The sequence below is a fragment of the Rhipicephalus sanguineus genome, chromosome 3 (assembly GCF_013339695.2).
Source record: "Rhipicephalus sanguineus isolate Rsan-2018 chromosome 3, BIME_Rsan_1.4, whole genome shotgun sequence".
Classification (NCBI taxonomy): domain Eukaryota; kingdom Metazoa; phylum Arthropoda; class Arachnida; order Ixodida; family Ixodidae; genus Rhipicephalus; species Rhipicephalus sanguineus.
Window position 1 is genome coordinate 14323609 of NC_051178.1, and position 19501 is coordinate 14343109.

Below are 19501 nucleotides of genomic sequence, written 5' to 3' on the forward strand. Positions count from 1 at the left end.
GGGGTTCGTTCGCAGACGATAAATCCGCGCAAATTTCTCCCGCAGTTTGAGGATGCCCGAGACGACTTAGACGCATACCTCAAGAGGTTCGAGTCCGTTGCGACCAGCCAAAGCTGGGACAAATCGCAATGGGCGATCGCGTTGAGTATGTGCCTCACAGAAGCTTTGAAGGTGTATGGTAGACTGCCGCCTGAGGACTGTCTAGATTACAGCAAGGTAAAGATAGCTCTTTTACGGCGTTTCCGTTTCACGGCCGAAGGTTATCGTGAGCGTTTCCGAGCATCGAAACCAGAGAACGGGGAGTCGGCTACCCAGTTCGCATCCAGAATTAAAGGGTACTTCGATAGGTGGATTGAGCTCTCGGAGACTCCCAATACATTCGAGGGTCTGGTCGAGTTGGTCGTTAAGGAGCAGTTTTTATCTAATTGCAACAGGAAGCTAGTGACTTTCCTCCGCGAGAGAGAATGTTGCACATTGAACGCTACCACAGAAGCAGCCGATATGTTTATGGATGCTCAGCAACAGAAGAATTTGTTATTCTTCAAGGAAGATTCGGAGGGAAGCAACACTCACAACCGAAAACCTGTGCGCGATGGAGAAACTACCCTCACAAAGTGCTTCATATGTGGCAGACCGGGCCACACGGCTCCAAACTGCCGTGCCAAGACGAAAGCACCATTTTGCGCGAAATGTCGTCGACAGGGGCATGAGGCGAAACAGTGCACAGAGACGAGGCATCTTGTCTTCTCGAAAACTCCCATCCCGCGTCCGAAGATACGGCGAAATTAGGGCATCCTGAGCCTGGGTCTGGTGAAAGAACGACTGAAGAAGAAAATCAAAGGGCCTCTCTTGGTGACATGATAAGCACGTTACATGACCAATGCAAAGGGACTCATCAATTTAGCAACATGCCTGTGACAAAGGGTTTGGTAAATGGGCGCCAGGTCTCAGTTTTGCGTGATTCAGGCAGCAATACGGTTGTGGTGCGCCGCAGCCTGGTGCCTCGAGAATCCCTTACCGGCGAACATCGGGTTGTGATATTAGTTGATGGGTCTACTCACGTTCTTCCAGAGGCCCGGATCACTTTGTCGTCACCTCATTTTACAGGAGAGACATTGGTGAGGTGTATGGAATCGCCTATTTATGATGTGATCCTAGGGAACATTTCAGGAGCTCGCGAACCGAGTGACCCCGACCCCACATGGGTATGTTCTCAAAGCAAGACAACACGTGGCGTACTTCAAGTAAATGGTTCGGCCTCGGGTGACTTACAGGCACGGGACGTTCTCGCAGTTGCTAAGGTCCCAAAGGTTACGAATGTGCCAAAAGCTAACTTTGAGAAGGAGATCGTGACCAAAGATGTTCTTAAGAAAGCACAAAGAGAGGATGCTAGTTTGAAAAATTGTTTCCAGGCGGTGAACCGAGAATTCAGTCGTAAAGGAAGAAAATGGAAGTTCTATCTATCGAAGGAACTTTTGTACAGACGTTATGAGTTATCAAGTGGCAAAGAATTCCAACAAGTAGTTGTTCCCGCTGCCTTTCGACAGGAGATTTTGGAGACGGCACATGAAAGTGCCTTAGCTGGACACCAGGGGATCAAACGGACCACCGATAGGATTCTAGAAGCTTTCTATTTTCCCGGAATCCAAGCAGATATTAATAGATTTGTAAGCTCGTGCGATAAGTGCCAGCGAACTGTGCCTAAAGGCAAGGTGGGAAAAGGTGGATTGGGCAAGATGCCTGTTATTGATACGCCCTTTGAAAGGGTAGCAGTCGACATTATCGGCCCCTTGTCACCCCCATCTTTGACTGGAAAGCGCTACATCCTGACAGTCGTAGACTTTGCCACGCGGTATCCGGACGCAGTCGCACTTGAGAAGAGTGATTCAGTGTCTGTTGTGGAGGGACTAATCCAGATTTTTTCACGAGTTGGTTTCCCACGCGAGATACTGTGTGACCGAGGTTCGTATTTCACATCAGGCCTAATGAGAGAGGTCAACGATCTGTTGTCTATTAAACAACTGCGAACTACCCCGTACCACCCGATGAGTAATGGGTTGGTTGAACGGTTCAACGGAACTCTGAAGTTAATGTTGAGAAAGATGTGCCAGGAAAAACCAGTCTTGGGAAAGTTATCTGGCTCCTCTCCTTTTTGCTTACCGGGAAGTCCCACAAGCCAGCCTAGGATTTTCTCCCTTCGAGTTGCTCTACGGCCGGCAGGTACGAGGCCCTCTCACTGTGCTGAAGGAACTGTGGACCGAGCATAACCTCGACGGGGAGGTGAAAACTACCTATGAGTATATCCTCAAGGGAAAAGCTGGAAGCGACGACAAGACTTGCTCATGAGAAACTCAAGGTGGCACAAGCGTATCAAAAGAAACATTATGACTTGCGCACTTCACGTCGACAGCTAAAGGTGGGAGACAAGGCACTCATCTTGCTGCCGACAAGTCACAACAAGCTGTTACTACATTGGAAAGGCCCGTTCCGTGTTCTTGCAAAACACAATGACGTCGATTATCTGTTGGACCTTGGGCACAAGAAACAGTTGTTGCATATAAATATGCTTAAGGCATATAGAGATCGTGAACCAACACCCCAGACAAATGTGGTAGCCAACTTCGTGGCAATCGAAGACTCAGGCTTCCCAAGTGAAATCCCCACGCTTGAGGTGAAGCATGACGACAATGTCTGTGTGCCACTGGGTAAGGAGTTGACCAGTGCACAACAGCACCAGGTGAACGAAGTCCTGAGAGACTACAAGGAAGTTTTTTCCAGTAAACCCGGTGCGACGACACTGGTACACTGCGACTTACAATTGACCTCAGCCATTCCTCTGAATACCACACAATATCCCATACCTTTTTCCATGAAGCAGGTCATTCAAAATGAAATACAGGAGATGTTGAAACTCGGCATCATTGAAAGATCATCATCTCCGTTCAACTCTCCCTTGGTATTGGTGAAAAAACCGGATGGCTCGTATAGAACGTGCATCGACTTTCGCCGCTTGAACGACATGTTGATCCCAGATGCAGAGCCAATACCCTGCACCGTTATTGTTTTTGCCGAAGTCAGTGCAAAGCGGTATTTCTCGAAGTTTGACATGGTCAAAGGATATTGGCAAGTCCCACTCACGGAGCTGTCGAAGGAGAAAACGGCGTTTTCAACAGTATCAGGTCATTATCACTTCCTTTTCATGCCTTTGGCATTACAACTGCATCGGCAGTTTTCACTCGTTTGATGAGGAAGGTATTAGATGGCATACCAAACGTCCAACACTACATCGACGATATCTTAGTGGCGACCGACACGTGGGAGGAACACCTGCTTACGTTAGAAATGATGTTAAAAAGAATCAAGAATGCTGGGCTTACTATAAAGCCCGAGAAGTGCCAGATTGGTGCGAGAGAAATTACATTCCTTGGACACGTAATCGGCTCAGGAGTGATTGCACCATTACCAGCGACTCTTCAGAAAGTAATTGAAGCAGAGCGACCTCAGACAAAGAAGCAGGTTCGAGCATTCATGGGCCTAGCCGGTTATTACCGTCAGTTCATTGACCAATACGCTCTAATAGCTGAGCCGTTGACGGAGCTTACACGGAAACAAGCTCCAAACATCGTCCAGTCGACTCCACAACATCAGATGGCGTTTGAAACACTAAAAGGGGCACTCTCAAAGCATCCAATACTCCGTGCGCCCGATTTTTCGAAGGAATTTATACTGCGTACAGACGCATCAGACACTGCTCTGGGGGCTGTGTTAATGCAGGAACACGAAGGTAACCTTCACCCTATCTCATATGCCAGTAAGCGATTACTTCCAAGGGAAACCAAGTACGCCGCTATTGAGCGAGAATGGTGTTGAGCTCTGGTGTGGGCAATTCGCAGGTTTTCCCTGTATTTATACGGTCGGCGGTTCACAGTACAGACGGACCATCAACCATTGAAATATTTAGCTAAGGCTAAATTAGAGAATTCACGCATACTACGCTCGGCGTTAGTACTACAAGAGTTCGATTTTAGGGTCGTGCACATCAAGGGAGTCGAAAATTTGGGAGCAGACTTTCTAAGTCGCGTATGATGAGTACTTTACAGCATTTTACAGCCCTTGATTGTTTACGGCGATAAGGCATTCATGCTACAATGAAACCATGTTTAGAGTAAAATATCATTGCTAGCACGAGATGTTCTGCATTTGGTTACCTGATCATAGTGCCCACTGTTGTATAGTTGGGTTGTGTAGGTCATAGTGGATGTCACCTGCGTGCAGAAGTGCTATTCATGCTGCTACTCAACACCATCTTGTTGTTATGCATGCCTTTCATTTTTTCTTTGCGTGGTTTTTTTTCCGAAAAAAAACTTGAACTCCGGGGTAATGTGATGTGGTGCATGTAGGCGCGTGAAAGAAAACAAAAACTGATGAACGACAGCAACGAAATAAGAAGAAAGCTGCTCTGACACCGGAGTATAAACCACGGGAAGAAAACGAAGAAGAGGAGCGACGCGAGAAACTCTCGTGGCGCGAGGATCGAAAAAAAAGAAAAAGAAGGAAACGCAGGGGCGCGTGGAGAAACGAGTGGAACGGAGACAGAACGGCGGAAGAAGCAGCCATGGGGAGAAGAAATCCTGGCTCCTGCCGATGGTTTAAGTCTACAAGCTTATTGCTGTAAACGGTGGGCGCGACGTCGTGTATGGCCGAACAGTGCACCAAACGTCAGTGACCCTGCGAAGTACCGACGGAACGCGTTCGCAACACACCGGCTGGCCACCAGATTCCGCGTGGAACCTCTAGCACCGAGCCGAAGACATCGGAGCATCGCTTCTGGGACGCTCTGGTTTCCACAGCGAGGTCCTAACGGTGATGTGCGCACATCGACTTTTCTCTCTTCTTTTCTACTAACTTTGAAGTGTTAGATTGTACCCTTGTACTTAATGTGTATGACGCGAGTGTTGTGTTGTATATCGTATATAAAGCGGGTGTTGTAAGAATTTATATTCTATGTATGTGTGTGTGTGTCAGAGAAAGTGTGCTTCGTCCTAATTACCTGTAATTAGGAACCTGCTACGGTGGATACTGCACACCGTGGCGGTACACCGTGACACATACCTTTGATGAGGCGTTAGTTGGCAGGTCGTTCATGAAAATTGATGATATGTGATGTTTTATGGCGCAAGGGACAATTAATGGCCAAAGAGCGCCAGGTCGTGGGACAAAAAGATGTGAGCAATGATTATGGTAAGTGGCTGTATAAGGGCCTTAAGATTCCACGCCCTAAAGGCGGGTAAAAACATACATCTATTAAAATCATGGAGTGACATGAAAATGTGTGAATAGATCTATATATATATACAATGAAATTATGGCGATGACGTACGGAGTGAATAGCACGTGTGCCTCCTCAAGTCCTTTGTGTCCAAAGGCCTGGAGGCAAGTGCTTTTCTTTGAGAGAACTACCGCAGCAGCGGCCTCTGTTGAGAAGCCGTGCTGCGGCTGCCTGGAAATATAACATTAAAACTATGTACATCTTTGAGAAAACCGAGGAGTGAATCATATTTAAAAACAGGTTCGCTGCCTATGAACATTGAGGGATGGAGTGGGAGATGTCGGCGGTATGATGGAAAATGCTTTTCTCTGATGGCATCAAGATGGGTGCATTGAAGGAGGATGTGGAATACAGTGAGTGGCGCGTCGCATTTCTCACACATGGGTGGGTCACCGCCGGACAAAACGTGTGCGTGTGTACTATGTGTGTGTCCTATTCTCATTCTACAAAGTGTGACTTCTGTATAGCGTGACTTTGACACCGGTGGCCAGGCACCAAGACAGGGCTTGATAACATGCAATTTATTTTTGGTTTCTCTATCCCACAAGCGCTGCCAGTGTGCCCTTAATGATTTCTTTAGAGCGGGCTTACGGTCCAGTGCAGGGACTGCAACAGATGTATCGGCAGCGCTTTCTTGGACGGTTGCAGCTAGTTTGTCTGCCATAACATTGCCTTCTATCTCACGGTGTCCTGGGACCCAGCACACTACAACATGCTGTTTGAATGAGTAAACGGTACATAGCAGTGAATACAGCGAGACGATGACAGGGTTTTTGTGTTTCTTGAGGGTTTTCAATGCCTTTACGACGCTTAATGAATCTGTGTATATGAATGAATTTTGTAATTGTAATTGCTTAATGTGTTTAACGGCAGCATATATCGCAAAGGCTTCTGCGGTGAAAATACTTGTATTAGGGTGCAGAACGCCGGCATCGGAGAATGATGGGCCGACCGCCGCATAAGACACACCCGTGTGAGATTTTGAAGCATCTGTAAAGTATTCAGGGCAGGAATATTTATGCTGTAATTCAAGAAAATACGTTTGGATATGTGCAAGTGGGGCGTGTTTAGTAACCTCTACAAAGGATAGGTCACAGTCGATAGTCTGCCACTGCCACGGTGGGAGCTCTATTGCAGGAGGCATCACGTTGTGTTCAAGAAGTGGAACACCCATTTCCTCTGCCAAGCCTCTCACACGCAGTGAGTAGGGCTGTCTCACTCGGGGGCGGTTATAAAAGAGGGTGGAGCTGGACAAATCATTTAAGGTAGGGTGTGCGGGGTGTTCATTGTTCGAACTAACTTTTAAAAAATACATGAATGATAGGTATGACCTCTGCAAATGAAGTGGCCACTCGTCAGATTCCACATACAGGCTTTCTACAGGACTCGTCCTGAAGGCACCTGTAGAGAGGCGAATACCTAAATGATGGACAGGATCGAGCATCTTTAGGACGCTTGGTGAAGCCGACTGATACGTTATGGCTCCGTAGTCGAGACGCGTGCGTACAAGACTCCTGTACAGATTCAAGAGATATTTTTTGTCACTACCCCACGTAGTGCGTGACAGCAGTTTTAAGAGGTTCATTGTTTTCAAGCACTTGTTTTTCAGATGTTTTATATGTGGCACAAAGGTTAATTTTGAATCCAGAATTAAGCCTAAAAATTTATGTTCTGCATTTACTGGTAAACGCTGACCCTGCAGATCAAGTTCGGGATCGGGGTGTATGCCTCTTTTCCTAGAAAAGAGCACGCAGGTGCTTTTTTGTGCATTGAGGCTGAACCCGTTCTCGTCTGCCCATTTAGCCACCTTGTTTAGGCCGAGCTGTACCTGCCGCTCACAGATTGCGAGGTTGCACGACTTAAAACCTATCTGTATGTCATCCACATACGTGCAATAGAACATGTTGCGCGGGATGGAAAGACGCAAAGAGTTCATTTTTAAAATAAAAAGAGTGCAGCTAAGCACCCCACCCTGTGGTTCTCCAGTTTCTTGGACAAACAGATCCGATAAAACATTTCCCACTCGGACACGAAATGTGCGGTTCGACAGGTAGCTCTCTATAATATTCAACATTCTACCTCGGATGCCTAAGTGTGAGAGGTCTCTCAGTATTCCAAACCGCCATGTTGTATCGTAAGCCTTTTCCATATCAAGGAATACTGAGAGAAAGAATTGCTTATGGAGGAATGCATCGCGAATTGCTGCCTCGATACGTATTAAATGATCAGCTGTAGATCGTCCCTCTCGAAATCCACACTGGTATGGATCGAGAAAAATGTTGGATTCTAGAAAATGTAGCAGCCGCCTGTTTATCATCTTTTCGAATAATAAACAGAGACAACTGGTTAGGGCTGTAGGCCTGTAACTCGTAACAAGAGATGGGTCCTTACCCTGTTTCAGGATGGGAATTACGATGGCCTGCTTCCAAGCTGAGGGCATCTCGCCAGAAAACCATATAGTGTTATAGAGACTGAGGAGAATCTTCTGTGTCTCATGGGGCAAATGTTTCAGCATCTCATACACTATTCGGTCAGAGCCAGGCGCAGAATTGTTGCAGCAACTGAGCGACGCCTCCAGCTCTGCTAGGCAGAATGGTCTGTTATATGGTTCGTCTGTTGTGGATTTGCGTTCAAGCTTTTGTCTCTCAATTATTCCTTTGTACATTTTAAACGTTTCCGAATAGTGAGACGAGCTGGAAACATGTTCAAAATGTGCACCGAGAGAGTTGGCTTGGTCTTGCAGGGTGTCGCCCTGTATGTTTACTAAAGGAAGTGAAAATGTATGTTGCCCTCTTATTTTCTTAACCCGGTTCCAGGCTCTACCTTCGTCGGTGTATGAGTTTATTCCCGATAGAAACTTCTGCCAGCTTTCTCTCCTAGCCTGCCGACGCGTTCTCCTCCCTTGGGATTTTGCTTGCTTAAACATTACTAGATTTTCAGCTGTGGGGGAGTCACGCAATAGCGTCCACGCCTTGTTTTGTTTGCTCCGAGCCTTACGGCACTCGTCGTTCCACCAGGGGACACGACGTTTGCTTGTGGCCCTGGCTATTTCCGGTATACATTGAGCGGCAGCGTTAATTATAAAAGCAGTAAAATACTCAACAGCACTGTCAATACTAAAAGAACACATGTCCGCCCACGAGATATTAGTAAGCTTATGCAACTTCTCCCAATCGGCTTTGTCAAGATTCCACTGAGGAGCCTGGGGTGGATAATCATTTGCTGTTTGTGTTTTGAGGAGTATTGGGAAGTGGTCACTCCCAAAAGGGTTTTTAACCACTTCCCAGTTAAAATCTAGTAAAATAGACGAGGAAATGATGCTAAGGTCGATGGATGAATATGTTTTGTTCGCAAGGCTAAAAAACGTGTGTTCTTTCTTGTTAAGTAGACATGCGCCCGTGGAAAAGAGAAAATTTTCAATGAGGCGGCCTCGCGCGTCGGTGCGAGGGTCGCCCCACAGGCTGCTGTGTGCATTAAAATCGCCTAGAACAAGGTAGGGCTCCGGCAACTCGTCTATAAAAGATTGAAATTCGTGTTTGTGTAGCTAATACTGTGGGGGTATGTATATTGAGCAGATAGTCATGATTTTGTTTGCAATTATAGCTCGAACGGCTACTGCCTCCAGTGCCGTTCGGAGTGGAAAGTGCTGGCATGCTACGCTTTTGTCAAGTATGATAGCAACCCCGCTAGAAGATGCGAGAGCATCCTGGCGATCTTTCCGAAAAACAACATACTGGCGGAGGAAGTTTGTGTGTCTGGGATTTAAGTGTGTCTCCTGTACACACAGCACTTTTGGACACAATTTACTAAGGAGCTCCTGTATGTCGTCTAGGTTGTGTAATAGTCCTCTGACGTTCCATTGTATTATTGTGTCCATGTTGAAAGTGTACGTGTGCTGTGTGTCGCAAAAGGTGAAAGTGACTTATTTTACAGAGCCTTTGTCAGGCCCTGTAATTAGGGTTCTGTCTTTTTTGGAGCGGTCGAGAGGTTCTCGCCGCTCCTTTCGCGCTGCCTGCGCCTTTCCACTTGGAGTTGTGTCCATTGCCTCGTGCGAGGCATCGGACAAGCGTTCCAGCGAGCGGTGTGCGCGCAGTGTTGGCTTCGCCTTCAAAGACAAAGCCTTTGGCCCGACCAACCTGGAGGTCGAAGGGAGCTCCTTGACCTCCGAGGTGCCATGGTTGGAAGAAGCCTCTGGCATGGCCATGTTAGAGGAAGGCAGGGCAGCCTTGGTTGCTCCCACCGTGGGGGCTGATGGCGGTAGCCTCGGCACGCTACGCGTGGCTTCGGCAACCGCCTCATGCCGTTGTGGTGCTGCCCCCCGTTGCACCACTTCGGCGAAAGATGTTTTCGCGGCAATGTGCGGCGAGACACGCTGTCTTGCCTCACGGAAACTGATGTTGTGTGTGACTTTGATTGTTAGAATTTCTTTTTCTTTTTTCCACGCAGCACAGGACCTGGAATATGCTGGATGGTCACCGTCGCAGTTGGCGCAGTGTACCTCGGCCTTGCAATCATCATCGGTAGAGTGTCCCGTCGTGCCGCATTTTGCACAGGTTAGCTGCCCTCGGCAACTCTGCGCAGCATGTCCGAACCGTTGACACTTGAAGCAGCGTCGCGGGTTTGGAATGTATGGTCTCACGCGTAGTTTCAGGTAGCCGGTCTCAATTTCATCTGGTAGAGTGCTTGAGGCGAAGGTTAGGATGATGTGCCGGGTTGGTAGCTCTTTGTTTTCACGTCGGATTTTTATGCGCTGCACCTGTACGACGTTCTGATCTTTCCATCCAGTAAGGAGTTCCTCGTCTGATAGATCCATTAGGTCGTCATCTGACACGACACCCTTGACGGTGTTCATCGTTCGGTGAGGCGTGACAGTTATGGGCTTGTCCCCAAATGATACAAGGTTTGCCAATTTCAGAAACTGTGTCTTGTCTTTAACCTCTAGCAGAATGTCCCCACTGGCCATCTTGGTGGCCTTGTAGCCACTTCCGATGGTCTCTATGAGACACCTGGACACAAGGAACGGTGAGATGTTGCGGGCTTTCTTGTCTGGATTCTCGCAATGGATAACATGGTACTTGGGGAACGGGTCTTGTTTTTTTAAGAGAGAGAATGCGTTTGCATCGGTGCGTCCCCTTTTAGGGGGGCGATCAAAACAGAAAGGGTTTGGTGATCCCATGGGAAAATGTGTTTTTTCGGCAACGACGCCTACCGCCCACCACGGAGCCCAACAAGGGGACGTGGCAGAGCATGTAAACAGGTCTGCACAACGCCAGTAGTACGCCGTTACTATAACCTAATATATATATCCAAGGTTGGACATGTACACCAGGTTAACCCTTGCCGCCGAGAAAAGTGGAAGTAAACAGAAGAGATGAGTAGACAGGAAAGATTAAAAGTGAGAAAGACGAAGATGTGGAGGGAGAGAGACAGGAAAAGGCGACTGCCGATTTCCCCTGGGTGGGTCAGCCCAAGGGTGCCGTCTACGTGAAGCCGGGGCCAAAGGGGTGTGTTGCCTCTGTCGGGGGGCCTTAAAGGTCCAGTCACCCGGCGTCGGCTCAACCCCCAGGATCCCCTTTTCCCCGGACACGGCAAAGCCACGCACGGCTAGGCGTGGGAGGGGGTCGAAACCCCCCCGTTAGCTCGGGTCCGTGGTGTCGCTACACACCAAACGCCTGCTTGCGCAGACGCCCCTGCGGGGGTTCATGAAAATTAAGAACAGTAAGGGTCCCAACACAGAACCTTGGGGAACACCCGAGAGCACTGGCTGGACGGGGGAATCAACATTGTTAGCAGAAACAAACTGTGTTCGGTTAGAAAGAAAGGCTCGAATCCAGTTAAATACGTTAGGATCTAGATTTAAACGTTTCATCTTAAGAAGTAGTAACTGATGGCCAGGGGCGTAGCCAAGGGGGGGGGGGGGGTTGGGGGGGTTCAAACCCCCCCGAAATTTTTCAATTTTGCTTGCGTATATATACACGCACACATACAAACGCACGCACGAACATACATGAAGTATGGTTGAACCCCCCCCCCCCCCCCGAAAAAAATTTCTGGCTACGCCCCTGCTGATGGCTGACCTTATCGAATGCCTTAAAATAACCTAAAAAAATACAGTCGATGGTGAATCCATAATGGAGTAGGACATGCAAGTCGTTAGTAAAGACTAAGAGCTGCATTTCGCAAGAAAAATTCTTGCGGAAACCGTGTTAATTGTGAGGGTGTGAAAAACTGGTTAGATTCGAGAACGTAAACAAGGTGAGTGAAAATGATATGCTCAAGTATTTTGCACGGGACAGATGTGAGTGAAATCGGACGGAAGTTTGATGGATTGTGTGTTACCCCCGACTTGTGAACTGGCACTATCTTACCGACCAGCCAGTCTTCCGGAAGGCTAGAATGCTGCAGAGACTGTGAAAAAATGTATGACAGGATAATAGAGGAGTATTGGACAGTGTTTTGCAAGGATTTAGTATTGATACCATCAACTCCACATGATATTGAGTTTTTAAGTTTTTTTATGACCGCACGACTACCTTCTGAGGTAACAAAAATAGCGTCCATAGGTAGGTAATGGGGTGACGGCAAGGTGATTTGGTTATTGATGGTCACCTGGTGAGAGAAAGCTTTTATGAATGTGTCAATTAGTACAGATGCGCATTCTACGTCGGGCACGGGATGCCCTTCAGCCGTCAGCAAGGCCATAGTGCGGTGCTCGCTGCCACGCACGAAATTCCAAAATTGTAAAGCATAACCGGTAGAGTGTGACTAAAAAAAGGAAAACTTAGCTCGTTTCATTTCAGATAAATAGGTTGCGGCAGCAGATTTGTAAGTTGACCACCATTTATCAGACGGGCATTTGTCTGTTAGTGCTCATTAATATTGTGTATAACAAAGAAAAACGAGCCCTTGAAATTAACACTTCTTTCCTTCATTCATAGCAAGGGTCTCGTTCTGGCAGACTTGATGCTTTCAGGTAGTATGCGAGCGATTATTGGTCAGCTGCCAGCTCGTAATAAGTTCACGTTCTACGTGACGCCAACAGGCAGAAAAAGAGTGTTCCAGACTCGCCGTCATGGCTACTGGCGGCGCTGACTGACACTCCCACGTTTAAATGTACATATATACCCTATAAAGTGGACGGGGGGATGGCCGCCGCGGTAGCTCAGTTGGTAGAGCATCGGACGCATTATTCGAAGGTCGCAGGTTCGGTCCCTGCCCGCGGCAAGTTATCTTTTCGTCCACTTTTCTTTCTTCACATTTACCTTACATTTACTACTAACATCCCCTATACTCTCCTTGGCATTATTGTCTGTTAGTGCTCATTAATATTGTGTATAACAAGGAAAAACGAGCCCTTGAAATTAACACTTCTTTCCTTCACCACATATGTGAACAGTTTGCCCTAGCAGTGCCAATCTTTCGTAGAGTGGGCCTCAGTACTCTCCATGAATTCTGCCCGTTTGACTCACCTGAATTGAATTTGGGACGTTAAACCTCAGTTATTATTATTATTATTATCATTATTATTATCACCTAAAATGAAAGTGTCACTGAAATACTGATCCCGTTAATGGGGAGGCAGTCGCCGGGCAGGTTCCAAGGGCTGACGTATCGGCACACCGAAATGCACCACAAAAGCACACACAATTTAAATGTAGGTCCTTTTAGTGCGCCAAGGAACCCCGGTTGTAGTCCAAAGACCAAGTTAGAGCGAAGAGTTGACAACACCAACAAAATGTATTCTCAATTAAGGCAGTACAAGCATCACAGAAACTTGCACACCCGGCAGGTATCAATTGCAACTCACATCACTTAGGTGGTGTTTAAAACAACGGGAACAAACTTACCGTGCTACAAATGCACTCTCATCCATTCGAAACTATCCAAGAACACTTGAAGGCCTCCAGTATTAACCAGACGTCTGCAGCCCACCATTCTTCGAACGTTTCTCGAATATTTCTCTTCCAGGAAACACTCAAACGAACTCCTGCTCTGATCCCCGTCATTCGGCGACACTCTTCAAAACAGTGCTCCCACGGCGTCATCACTCGGTTCTTCAAGATCGACTGACCGCACTACACGACTCACTCAAACAACATAACTCTTCGCCGACTTCACCATCCTGTCCTACCCTCCGTCGTCGCTCGTTTGCATCCTTCCCGGATTAGCGAACATTCCAAGCGCTTGTCCGGCGTGTAGCACGTAGGACAGCGACAGCTAGGGGAAAGGGATTCGTTTCGCCGGTTCGTATGCGGAAACGGTCGGTTGCACTTTGGTTTCTTGAATTATCCCGATCTGCGCGGGCGTTAGGCTGTCGCGACGGCGTCTTCGGTGGAGAGGGTAAGGGCACGCCCTATGCACCTTCTGATGCTTGTTTTTTTTTTTTCGTTGCGCGCGCCCAATGGGGGGAACAGTCGGCGCAGTGACTTGACGCTGTAGTCAGGATGCGGCGGCGCGTGCCTGTTTTATCCCTCGTATGTGACAAAAAGAAGTGCTCTATTACGAATATTATGCTTCCCGACATTGTAGATCGCACGGGAATAAGTGGTACCTCACAGCAGCGTCTTTTCACGCGTCCGGGTTGCACAGCGGCACACAGCAGCTTCGAGGCATCACACAGCTAGAAGAAACCGTCTGCCCCACACGCGCGCACCAAAAAACCGTACTCAGGCGCACGAAACATGAGGCAAGCTGCCTGCACACGTGGTCACAAACAAGAAACACGAGAAAGCACAAGAAAAAGCAAACTAACACGCATAAATCCTGGGGTGGCCACATTGTAACACGAACTGCCATGTGCTCCGTGTACGTGAGTAGTGGCGCGCTCACCGAAAACAGCGGCCACAACTGTCAACTCTGCCGACCCGCGCTCGCCCATTGATGGTGACGGGACGCAACAGGCCGCACATGTTTTTTTTTTTATGTAGCGGCCGTGGCATTAAAATGGCGCAGCCTACAACGCAAGCCGAACCTTGCAGCTGACGGCACCTGTCATCGCGCGTCGTCGGCACCGTGGGTCTCTCCATCCTAGGAACACCGTCCACGCTTCCTCGGTCATGGACACCATGGCCCGACCACTGCCGCAGCTACCTAGCCAACCACCCGAGGATGGCGTCCAGGCCTCGTCGGTGGCTCATGGGCATGCTTACCAGGGGTGTAGCCAGACATTTTTTTCGGGGGGGTTCAACCATACTTTATGTATGTTCGTGCGTGCGTTTATATGTGTGCGTGCATATATACGCAAGCAAAATTGAAAATGTTCGGGGGGGGGGTTCAATCCCCCCCCCTTGGCTACGCCCCTGATGCTTACCCCGGCGCATGCGAAGACAGTGCATTCCCTACCATGCCACGGAATGCCGTTCACGCTTCCCGTGGCGACACCCTCTCATTCATGGCTACATCGGCACCTGAATGCTTTCGGATGCGGTACAAGCTCCTTCGTAACAGCAGCCCGCCGTCATGGGCACAACCACCACCGCCGACTGGTCCGACATTACTGGCTCCGCACGCGAACCATCGGCGAGCGCCGCGCACCTGCGGCGTACCACTGCGCGACTTCGCGTCACGGCCAACGCTTTGACAGCGTCGAGCTCTGCGCTGTTTCCTCCTATCATTCTGGCACTGACAGCCATGAACGCCATGTTGGATGCAGCCACCTCGCTAGACCACGAGGCCAGCTTGCCTGAAGCAACGTAGAGAGCTCCAGTCTACCCTCAGCCAGGTCTCTATTCAACTTGGTGACTTCGCGCACACAATCCACCGTTGCGCGCCTGCGTATCACCATCCCAGGCTACCTTTGTACTACCGGAGTTCCGCGGCTTCCAGGACGACGCGGAAAAATGGGTGGCGACCGTCAACGCCCTAGGAGCTCGCGAAGCCTGGACGGATGCGCAGAAATGGTCCATGGCGGTAGACCGCCTTCGGGAAGGTGCCGCGGCGTGGCACAGGTACGAAGGCGTGAGCCAGCAGTCCTGGGCAGGATGTAGTGTAGCCCTGATTGACGCTTTCGCACTGATTCCCGGTACCTTCGGTGCGTCCAAGACCTCCAGATCGCTCACAAAAACAGAGCAGAGGTATTCACAGATCGAAAAAGAAGCGTTAGCTTTAACTTGGGCTGCGGAACGCTTCGACGAATTCCTAAGAGGTCTCACGTTCCTATTTGAAACGGATCACAAGCCTCTCCTCCCGCTACTGGGTCGAAGTCCTCTTGATTCTCTACCGCCAAGAATTCCAAGGTTCAAGCATTGCTACGGCGGACGCACTTTCTCGGGCGAGAGTGATGAACACGGCGCTTTCTGACGGAAAGTTGTCTGAAGCAGACGTTTCGGCTCACGCGGAATGAGTCGTTCAGTATGCGTTCTCAGACGACATGCTCGAGCGCATACGCTCAGAGCAAGCAAATGCCCCCGAATGTGCGTCGTTGTTCGAAGCTTGTATGCAAGGTTGGCCCGCTAAGCACCGCACACCACAACTTCTCAAGCCATTCTGGGCGCATCGTGGTAACATCACGGCTTGCAAGCAGTTGCTTTTGAAGGACTCGAGGCTGGTGATCCCACGAGCGCTGCGAAAAGAAATGCTTCGGAGTGTTCACGAGGGACGCCCGGCAATTGCACGCTGCCGCGCGAGCGCGAATGGCCAGGAATTAGCAAAGACATTGCACAAACCATGGCCAACTGCCAAGCATGCGCCATACAGCGTACCCAATTTTCCGAACCAATGATTCCTTCGGAAACAACCGAGCTGCCATGGCAGAAAATCGGAACTGATTTATTTGAGATGAAAGCAGCAGTCTGTCTTTTCGTTGTTGATTATCACTCCAGGTATCCTGAGCTGGCCCTGCTGGATCGAGGAACGTCGTCGAAGGCGGTCATGCAGCATCTCAAAGGCTGCTTCGCCAGGCGTGGGATACCGCAAACGGTAATATCGGACAACGGACCACAATTCATCTCATTCCCGTTTGCTGATTTTGCAAGAAACTACAGCTTTAGGCATGTCACAAGTCCTCGTTACCCACAAGCTAGCGAGGAAGCCGAGCGCATGGTAGGGACTCTTAAAAGACTTTTGAAGAAGCCAGATGACCCCTACATTGCCTTGCTGAACTATAGAAACACGCCGGCTCCAACCGGCTATAGTCCAGCGCAACTGCTAATGAGCTGCCGTTTACGCTCAAAAGTACCGTGCATACCATCCGCGCTAGAGACAGAAGTAGTAAAGGCTTCTTGGAAAGAGGAAGACGAAAAATACAGGCAAAAACAAAAGATGTTCATCTACGTTGAAACAGCGCTCACTAGATGACGACGAAGTAAAAGAAGGCACAGGACAGGCGCTGTCCTGTGCCTTCTTTTACTTCGTCGTCGTCTAGTGAGCGCTGTTTCAACAAAGATGAACGCATACCAACTCGCTCAAGCTTCCATTCTTATACAAAAGATGTATTTTGACAAACGTCATGCTGCGAGACCTCTTCCCTGTCTATCCGCAGGCACTCAAGTATGGCTGAAAGACAGAGGTGCCGCGGGCACGGTCCTTCGTCCTTCCAAAAGACTGAGATCGTATTGGGTCCAAACTGAAGGAAAAACCGTACGCCGAAACAGGCGTCATCTGTTCCTTCTCCCACACGGAGGAGAAACAAGCCCCGTAAAGACGGAGCAGCATCCAAGAAACAGCGAGCCAACGGACGCGACAGACAAAGACATTGTAACTACCGAGTCGTCTGTCATCCAAGAGCCTCGTTCATCGAACGAAACTTCATGTCCAGAGCAACGAACGACGCGATATGGGTGCGTCATACGAGCTCCGAAAAGACTCGGTGTTGATGACCAATTTGTGAAATGTTTTCCTTTCTTGGCAGGCCCACTATGCTTATAAAACGGGGAAGAAGTGACGTCATCTTGCTGCATTCCGTGGCCGCCTGTTCCAGAGACAAGCGCTGAGACACGCGCTATCTTTGTTTCATCATCTGGTTATGACGAGAGTCATGTGATCATTCTGACTATATATTCCACGACGAAAGATTAAATAGGGCTTTTTCTTGGTCACGATGTAACGAGCGTCTGTCGATCACTCTGACAAGCTTGACAGAAGGCAAGGGCATTGCCGGAGTAACTGGTACTTGGCAGTCCCCTTCTTGCCCTAAAGCGCCGGAATGCCCACATAAAGCAAGTGACGACATATCCGAGACCAGTTCCCTGTGCAATGCTCTTGTTACTGCACACGTGAGAAGAACGATGTACATTTTGGAATCGGAGCTCTCGGATGACTTCGCATACAATGGTCCGGTGAAATCAAGTCTTGTTATGTCGAAAGGTTTGGTCTTTTCGACGCGGCAAGCTGGAAGCGGCGGGTACGGCGGCACGATGGGCCTTGTGCGAAGGCGCTCGCATAGCAGGCATCGGTTGATTGCCTGCTTTGCCGGTTGTCGCGCTCTCGGGACCCAGAAGCGTTTGCGTACGTTGTGTACTGTCGCCGTTGCTCCTCCGTGCATGACCCGACGATGGGCATCGGCAAATACCAACTCGGTGAAACGGTGTCGACTTGGAAGCAGGAATCGATACTTCACGCCTCATCTGTCCCTGAGGTATTCTAGCGTTCCGCCGACGCGTAGAACCCCGCTTTCGTCGATAAATGGGTGTGGTTGTGCTATTCATGAGTTACTGGGCAAACCTCGTCGGGAAACGATTCAGTTTGAATTTGGCGGATGCAATATCTCTCGGCTGCCAAGATTTCTTCAGTAGATATGGCTCCATCTTCTTTATTCTTGAACCAATGGTTGGAGACAAAACGCTGCACCCATGTTCTGATCCGAAGGAGCTTGTGCAGTGAGCAGAACTTCATGGCATCCAGCAGCGGGACTATATGCAGTGCACTTCCTGTTAAGTAAAGTGTCGGTGGCTTCGTCGGTGTTATGCTTAGGACGTCGTTTATCTGTAGCGGTGACTGCTTCACGGCTGGCCGTTTTGCTGAGTCCTTACTGAGCCAAACTGGTCCTTGCCACCAGACTACGACGGTAGCCAGTGCTTCTGAGGATACCTCGGGTCATCATATCCGCAGGATTTGTCTCTCCTGGGCAATGGCTCCAAGTGCATTCCGACATATTATCCAGAATTTCCTTGACTCGGCTCTTCACGAATACGTCTAAAGTCGAAACCTCCCGCTGGAACCAGCTAAGCACTATGGTTGAGTTAGGCCAAAGAAAACATTAGGCTGTTGGCGTGAGATCGCCGATTGTTTTCACTATATATTTTAACAGTCTGCTTCCTCTCAGCGCGCTCATTAGCTCTACTCGCGGCAATGCTAAAGCTTTCAGTGGGGCTATCCTTCACTTGGCTGTAATCAGAGCGCTATTCACATTCTCATTGCCATCTTCTACACGAGGATATGCGCAAGTTCCGCACGCTTTTGTGCTTGCGTCGACGAATACGTGTAGCTGATTGTCACGTGGTGCTGCAACACCACTCGTGAGGTTTCGAGGAACGTTGACATTCGGCAGATGAATAAGCTGGTTTCTCCAGTCGTGCCGTTTTTCCCTAGTGTGACCGGGAAGATAATCATCCCAGTGGACTTTTGAAATCCGTAACTGCTGAAACAGCATCTTCCCTCTTACCACGTACGGTGCGAGAAAGCCTAATGGGTCGTAGATCCTTCACACGGTCGGGAGCACAAAACTCGTAGTGCCCTTTGCCTTCTCTATGAAAGTAAGGATGTTTTCCGGGTTGTAGATAAAGGTGTCTGTTTCTTTGAACCAACACATTCCTAGAAGTTTTCTTTGATGTCCAGCGCTATCCTGGGTAAGCGCATCGCTGCAGCTAGAGCTCCATTTCCTTAAAGGCATGCCAGCACCATCCATCATTAATTTCGTCTACTTGTAAAGAGTCGCCGCTTTGTTTATGTCATTCGCCCCGAATAAAAGGTCATCGACGTAGATTGATTTCAGAAGTAGCTGTGCTACTGCCTTTTTCTCGGGATGGACTTGTGTCTTCAAGTGATGCTGGATAGTAGCCGTAAGCATGAATGAGCTTGCTGTGGATCCAAAGGGTACTCTGGTCATTCACCAAATCTGCACATCTTCCTTGAAAGGCACATCAGGTCTTTTGTCAAACCACATGAACCTGAACAGGACACGGTCCTCTTTTCACATTTCGACTTGCAGGAACGCCATTTCGATGTTTGCTGTCA

At 49.0% G+C, this 19501-nt stretch overlaps 1 non-coding gene across 1 annotated transcript; it reads left to right on the plus strand.

Annotated features, from left to right (window-relative positions):
* Window positions 1-12480: 12480 nt before the first annotated feature.
* Trnam-cau (transfer RNA methionine (anticodon CAU)) lies at window positions 12481-12553 on the plus strand. The gene has a single exon. It is a non-coding gene; the product is annotated as a tRNA-Met (tRNA).
* The last annotated feature ends 6948 nt before the right edge of the window (window positions 12554-19501 follow it).